Here is an 8,484-nt window from a genome sequence, read left to right on the forward strand (position 1 = left end):
GATCGAACCGAACAACATTTGACAATCCTAGGTTAGTTGGTTTGCCCTTCGTACTGTATTTTTGTTAGTCTTATCACCGAGTCCGTGATTATTACTTTTTCATTTTGTGTAGGCCATGTCCGCGAGTGTTGAGGTTGGAGAACACCTTAAGGACACTCTTCGTCGAGTGGGACTGTTGGAAGCAAGGCATCAAATTTCTATTAGTCTCTAGGTGGAAATTGCTCTAAAGAAAGCTCATGAGCTTCTCACTCTCTATAAAGGGAAATTACCGCCCTTCGGTATGAGATTAGGCAGAAAGACAAGCAGATTGCCTCTGCTGAATAGGCGACAGCGAGCTGTCGTCTTAATTTGAGCCGTTTTGAAGTTGACATTAATGTGGTTTAAGCAGCTCGAGCGCAAGTTGAGGATAGGGTGAGTCCACTAAAGCTTATTGTCAGGAGGAAGAGATGAAGGCTGCCATAATAGCTGCTAATGCTCGAATGAGAAGGTCTGAAGATCAAAGTGAAAATTTCCAAGAGGAACGTGGCAGTGTTGAGTCTCAGGTTGGTGCTCTAGATAGAGTGCTTTATGCTGTTCATGTGGATTTCGCCAAAGCCAACACACGATTTTCTACTCAACTTGCTGAGTCTAACAAAAAGTTGTTGAAGCGCGTTGAGGACTTGTGGGAGGCTAGAGCTGAAAACCGAAGACTTAGGAACTTCTTAAAGAAGTAGTCTATGGACGTTTCCCAGTTGAAGAGAAAATTGTCTAACGAGGAAATGCTTCACTTGAAGAAAGTGCGGGAGACCCATGATATTAGTTTCGTGAGAATGAACCATTATCCGGTGAAGCTGCTGAGGGTAATAAGAGAAAGTTATTTGGATGCTGATATGGAATTTTGGGTGAATGTGGAGGCCCCAAGCGATAGTGAGCCCTATCCTGAATTCGACCCTTCTTTCCCAGCACATGCATATCTAGAAGATGTGGACCTTCCTCACGAATCTGACTCAGAGCTTGATGGTGAAGTAATTCCAAATCTAGGCCCTTAGATTGATCTTCTTATTGCCCTATCTGTTATAACTTCATTTTTGTATTGTATTGAACAATTTGCGTGAATGAAGTGCATTTTTTAATCATCTACTTTCTTTTAGAAGCGTGTATGAAGCATCCTTTATCACCCATACGGTCCAATCATCTATTTCGTGTAATGGTTATTTTGAGAGAATACCTCATGTACCTTATTTTTAGAGCGAGTGTATTATATCGAAGAATCTTTTCGACTTAAGACCTTTGATCAAAATCCTTCCGCTACGGTTAACATGTAAAAGAGACTTTTTCACTAGGTGACACCATTCACAGGCTTCCACCTCACAGTCTACACAGGCTCCTCTCTTCTTATCCCCCCTCCCCCGCGCGCAATCTATATTGTTTGGCCGATTTGCTTCTTACGGCAAGCCTTCCCTTTTGGGTGGATTCATCCATTACATGATCTTAGGCCTATAAAATACAATTCATTTAATAAGTTTGATTATTCAATCATATTCGACCCATTAATTCAATTAAGCACAAGCTGTCTTCTAGCTTTTGCAAGCACAATTTACATTGCATAAACTTTGTAGGTTCATCTTTAAATGGCGTTAGAAACATAATATTAACTCTTATTTTTTGTGGAGAAGCCAATTCCTTATACGATAAGCATATCACATATAAGCTTAGCTTATATTTACTTATAGTCCTATAAAGTTCATGATCTCCAACCAACATAATGCGCCATGATGTTCCAATTAAAGAATGAAGTTACCTAAAGTAATCTTATAATTTAACTATTATGAACCATCGATCATAATTTCCATGCACCATTCATTAAAAAACTGTGATCATGACTAGAACATAAAATGTCAATCTCTAATTGTCAATATACTAAGAAATGTTGATTAAGTATTTAATAAAATAAGACTTTCATCAAAGAACCATTCCCTGATACCGATCTCATCAAATGAGTCTTATTGTCCTGGCCAGGAACTCATTCCATCAAAAACCAATCAATGACTACCTTAGGATTTATCTTTATTGACTTAGAGTGATGAATCCTCTATTAGCAAACTCTTGTTACACTGCAAAACTAACTATAGCAATTCACTACCGATTACCAGAATTAAAATCCTAGTACAAAATAGGAACAAACTATACTTACTTGGGCAAGAACAACTAAGTTTCCTCAAGTCAAAGGACTATATGCACTAACCTATATAACAGTTTTGTGCAATTATTATCTAACATCACAGTTTGAACCATTCACCTTTTTTAATGTCCACATGTTTATTCTAATATCAACCATATCAAACAGAATGAGATTATATGTTTCCAATCAATATATCATACTAATTGAGAAAATAAACAAAGGTGATAGACTAGAGATAGATGAATGTCCAATCCATATCAATCGACTATGAATATTTAAGATGATTATTTTACCAAAGAAACAAATCTCATTCTTCTTAACATTTAATAATACGTTTCTATGTAAACATTCATTGGACTAATGTATTTATGTATTCATAACATGAATAATAAATACATATATCATTAATTTCCATTTGGATACGAAATTCACACTTTACAATATACAAATGAATGTCTAGGGCATACAACACTTACAATTTTATGGTAGAATTAATCTTCTGTCAATACGACCAGTGGATAATTTTCTGACAATAATAAAGAAGGAGCCTAAATGTAGCTAGTGTGATAAGCTTTGTCATACTGTTGACAACGATATATAAAACATGGTTTTCTAGGTTCATGTTTATTAAGAAAAAGAATAATGTCAATACTAATCTTATTGATATTTTTTTCCTGAGAATGAGAATCATAAAGTTATATTTAATCAACAAGGAGAGTCTTTTAGTTCTGGAGTGACTCTATCAAGAGCTCAGTATCGTAAATTGTTGAATATCTTAAATGATAATGGTGTTACACGTTTTGGTATTCAGTCACAACCAACTACAATAGGATATATAGTTGGTAGTCTAGTTTCTTCCTATATTATATGGTTGGTATCTTATATTTGTAATTATATTTTTGATGTTTTTGATAATTGTAGTGAATCTATGAATGTTGGTTGGATTTTTTTATAGTGGAGAGACATATCATATAGTGAATGATCTGGAGTTATTTTAAGTCGGTTACTGGTATATGTAATATAGTTGTTTAATTGCTTAATAATCAGCAAACTATAGTATCCAAAATATGAGATGTTCAAAGTTAGTTCTAATTAGGGTTAATACACATATTTGCCCTCGTGTTTTCTCGGAAAAACACATATGCCCCTGTATCAAATAAACCCACTAAAATCTCCTTGTATTTGTCACAACCCTACAGATATACCCCACACTAACGGAATGATGATTTGGCACAAACGCCGTTCCACGTGGAACGCCACGTCATGCCACGTCAACTGCCAACAAATTAAAATGAATCCTACGTGGCAAAGTAAAAAGGGTTAATACACATATTTGCCCTCGTGTTTTCTCGGAAAAACACATATGCCCCTGTATCAAATAAATCCACTAAAATCTCCTTGTACTTGTTAATAAGTTATCATGCCACGTCCCTTTTTTAAAAATTTAAATAATTAAAAATATGTCTACATGGCAGTTCATATAAGTAGCAGAAATTAGAATGACTCTCTCTCTCTCTTTCTTTCGACTCTCTCTCGTTCTTTCGACTTCCTAGGAGAACTAAAAGAACCCTTCGACTCCTCTCTCTCTCTATCGCAGCGCTTCTTCTTCTCATGGATTGACAAAAAAACGAGTGTGAAACCCTATCTTCTTCTGGTTTATTCGACGCAATGGAGAGTGAATAGTTACTCTGCAGTGGAGTGAACAGTGGATTTATGAAAAACGAGTGTGAAACCCTATCTTCTTCTCCTTGGATTTATGAAAATATTACAGCAGTTGCTACATTTGAAAAAGCTGTTATAAGCAAATAGAGAATTGAGAAATAACATGGATGAAATATTATGCTTATAAATCCAGGACGATTTAGAGGCTTTAGGGCAAATTTTTGCACTGCTTCCTCTTCCAATTCTTCAGCAGCAGCACCACCAATTTTCAGCTTTTTTACCATTTCCAAAGCGACATCTACATTTCAAATGCTGATAACTTATTAACAAGTACAAAGAGATTTTAGTGGGTTTATTTGATACAGGGGCATATGTGTTTTTCCGAGAAAACACGAGGGCAAATATGTGTATTAACCCTTTTTACTTTGCCACGTATGATTCATTTTAATTTGTTGGCAGTTGACGTGGCATGACATGGCGTTCCACGTGGAACGGCGTTTGTGCCAAATCATCATTCCGTTAGTGTGGGGTATATCTGTAGGGTTGTGACAAGTACAAGGAGATTTTAGTGGGTTTATTTGATACAGGGGCATATGTGTTTTTCCGAGAAAACACGAGGGCAAATATGTGTATTAACCCTTCTAATTAAGTATTACTTAATTTTTTTCTAGGCCTAAACCATACGCAGCCCCCTGAACTTGTCAATTTTAGTCATTTTGCCCCCTGAACTTACGGGACGACCTATTTGCCCCCTCAACTATTTAAAAGCGGTATTATCAACCCCCTATTTTCATTATAACGAAAATAAAATGAAATTCCAACATTAGTACAAGTGTTCAGGTAAGTATTGGAACCAGCCTGCATGTATATAACCTCATTTGGAGTTTGTTTTAGTAGTGCATAACCATATATGCAATTTTTACAAGAAAACTTATGTACGGTCTATACTAATCTCATTTGTAGGTTATTTTAGTAGTGCACAACCCTTTTTATTATGACATTGGTGCTTGCAATGAGAAATGTCATAATTGTTTTCTCTATAATGAAAACAAGGGGTTACTAATACCACTTTTCAATAGTTGAAGGGTCAAATAGGTCGTCCCGTAAGTTCAGAGGGAAAAATGACTAAAAGTGATAAGTTCAGGGGGCTGTGTATGTTTTAGGCCTTTTTTCTATATTCCTACTTTTAGTTTCAATATTGTATATGTTAATAAACTACTTGAACCTTCACATGTTAAATGTATATTTTGCTGATGATCTTTGTCACATTCAGGATACTCATCTCCATCAGATGATTGATTCAGCTAAGTTGTATAGAAGGCTTTACATCTTGCCACATATGGTTTGTAGCATTACTTCTACGATCGATGTTGTTTCTATTATAATAAATAAAACTTTATGTAATAACAAATTGTTGCATTATATGCTAAGTCATTTTCCTTTATCCAAGTTAAGTCTTGTTAATGGTATTTTACTTAATCAAACTCGTGTTAATGATGAGCATTTTGATTAATTATACAATGTTTCCTTTAGCTAAGATGAAACAAGTAAGACAACATTGTTAATGGTATTTTACTTAATCAAACTCGTGTTAACAGATCAAATACTCGTGTTGCCTTAAAAATGTTGCAATTTATAGGATTATATTTGATTTGTTGCAACATTTTTTAAACGTGTTGCCAAAGATATTTTCGAACATTATTCGTAAAGTGTTGCAAGATATGCCAAAAAATCGAAACACTTTATTATAAAGTACGGTTTGCATAGAGGAAAAAAAGAATAAAAAATTGATAAATGTTGTTTTTGTCTTATGCTATTTTTTTTTTGTAATCCTAAAAAATTTGGAGGGAAACTTTTTTATATTTCCCACCATTACTCAAACATTAATTTTTGGCTCTATCTGTTTTCCCCCGACTAAAATCCAAATCTAAACCCTAAAAGTCTAACAGTTGAAGTTGGGAAAAGAAAGGGGGAATGGGAATCGAAATTTACCCATTCTAATCATAAACTACCCATTCTAATCTTCTTCTTCCCATTCTAATCTTCTTCTTCGGCTCCCTGGTTACTCCATCACCATATTTGGTTGTGTCAAACCATTTGCTGGTACTGAAATTTTATTATTCTATTTGCCAATTCTTTGACACTTCAAGTTTAAGCTGATTTTTTATCTCCTTTTTCTCTCCAACAGTTGAAGGTTTTGGAAATACGACTCTAAAGAATCGATGGTTCTGTGTCTATGTTCACATTCTCTGTCTACGGCTACTTGTCCATCCTTTTAATTCCATCCTTCTACTTTCTGTGCTCTTTCCTCTACATTTGTTGTCCTTTTACAAAAAAAATTGGGTAATTTTTTAACTCTTTTTTCTTTAACATGTGTTAATTTGCGTTTCAGTATGTGTTAATTTGCATTTCTGTGTTCTTGCGTTTCTGTGTGCTTAATTTGCGTTTCTGTGTTCTTTCTTCTAAGTTCGTCATTCTGCAAAAAAAAAAAAATTGGGTAATTTAACATGTGTTACTTTGTGTTAGTTTCTCTATTTCATTTCCACTTCCCCCTTTTCTTCTTTCGTTTTTAATTGTCTTACTTATTTTTAATTTCTCTTCTTGCTTTGCTGAATTTGGTACTCACTTAATAATGGGTTTTTTTTCCTGGATGAGGTTAAGTCAATGATGGCAGAGATTGATATGTACGAAGATGGCATCATTTCTAAGCCTGAGTTTGAAGCTTTTGCATTTAATAATATATGTTTAATTTCTTTGTCACCATTTTGATTTTCATATTATAGCTCCCTATATTGATTTTGTTTCCATTTTTTTAGTTGGAATTCAGAAAATACTTTGCTTCTGAATAAGCATGTAATTATATCAAACAACCAAATATGATATGCACACAATAAGTTTCATCAAACAAAAATTCTGATGATGCACTTTTCCCTCATACAATTATGCATGTTCATTAAACTAACTCCTCTACCTATTACAGTTTCAATTTAATTCTAATTTCTACCATTTCTCTTCAATATTAAATGGTCAATGATTGTATAGATGAACATGATCATCTTCAAATTCCAAAACTCCTAACATTGTCAAAGCTAAATGAATCCTCATCTCACTTTTCGTTTGTTGTTGTAGTTGAGGGTAGCAATCAATAATTCCTGAAAAATTTGATTTCTTCGTAGTTGAGCATATTCACTCTTCTTCACCTCCTTGTATACCCATGATTTCGTTGATGCCTAGACATCCACATTCCTCATTACTAAACATGTAGCAGCAACTTCATTCATCTGGCTAATTTGATGCCTCCTTTTCAAGGTTTCAATTGCCACTTTCTCATGTGAAAATGAATATATAAAATATGATTGGGTTGAATATAAAAAGGGTTCTAGTCAAGTCCTTAGTTGGATTCCAATATATGAAATGGTAATGAAGTTTGAAACACAAACTATAAACTTTGATTACTTTCAGTTCAGTATAAGATTGTCATAGACAAGAATAGACTTGATTATCACTTCACCTTTATCAGAACATCTCATTGACGCCTGGCAATGGCTTTAGTAGCCGCTTTGATGCCTTGTCATAAACTATTCATTCTACACTTCCATCCTAAAAGATAACCAATATATTCAACAACACAGAAAGAATTTTAAAGCCATAAATAACAACCATTTGCTAAAAGATGAAAAATTTAAAAACACCTCCATTGGAATGATAAAATGAAATTACCCATATAACCAAATTCTCTTCTCCTGGAGGCCTTGTTTATTCGATCAGCTTCCTTCTTGTTATTAGTTCTAAGAGGACCACCCCAAATGCATAAACATCAGTCTTATCATATACTTTAGAATGAAATTAGTTTCTTTAGAATGTTGTTGGACATCACATAATTGGAAGTTTCCAAGCTGTTGAAAATTAACCATAAAGTTAAAAATTTCATATTCCCAAGTAGGCAGCTGCTGATTAAATAAAACCTGTTTCAGGCTTGGAACTACCAAAAAAAATTCAATTTTTATATGCTCTTTGTAAAACAAAATGACTAGTACATAATAGTTCTTATCATCTTCAAGAAACTATATTTCTTTTTCAGTTTTAGCATATAAAAATCTCTACAATGTTTGCAGATTCAATTGTTGTAGAGTATACTTTCGGATTCTGGGAACTAATAATGTCAAAATATAATAAGGCTTAATACATCAAAACTACCATATTATATTAGATTTTTCAATCTCTATAGCTGCGGATTCTGGACTAGAAATCTGGTTAGACCCTAAACTTTAGAAATATCTCATTAACCCCTTATACCCCATTATACTTGTTTAAAAGAAGGAATGAGGTGCAAAAATATCCATAATATTGACAGCCACAGTTGAGACTGAACTAGTATGGGTAGTATTCTTCCATTTATTCTTCTGGAATTAATAACCTTCTTCTCCTGGTACCCATGCCTCATAACCTTTTTCTCTTGATCATTTTCATTTCCAGAAATGCATAATATGTTTTATTATTCAAAGAAAAAGAAAACAAAGTGCTGAGTACCACTCTATACTACCTTATTATGTCTAGAATTAATAATTTCCTCTTGAGATGAGAGAGATCAAGAGAAAATAGGATCAGTTATAATATTGAATAGTATGCAGTAAACAAAAAGAGTTGGTAATAATATTCAC

The sequence above is a fragment of the Euphorbia lathyris genome, chromosome 5 (assembly GCF_963576675.1).
Source record: "Euphorbia lathyris chromosome 5, ddEupLath1.1, whole genome shotgun sequence".
In the NCBI taxonomy this organism is placed as follows: domain Eukaryota; kingdom Viridiplantae; phylum Streptophyta; class Magnoliopsida; order Malpighiales; family Euphorbiaceae; genus Euphorbia; species Euphorbia lathyris.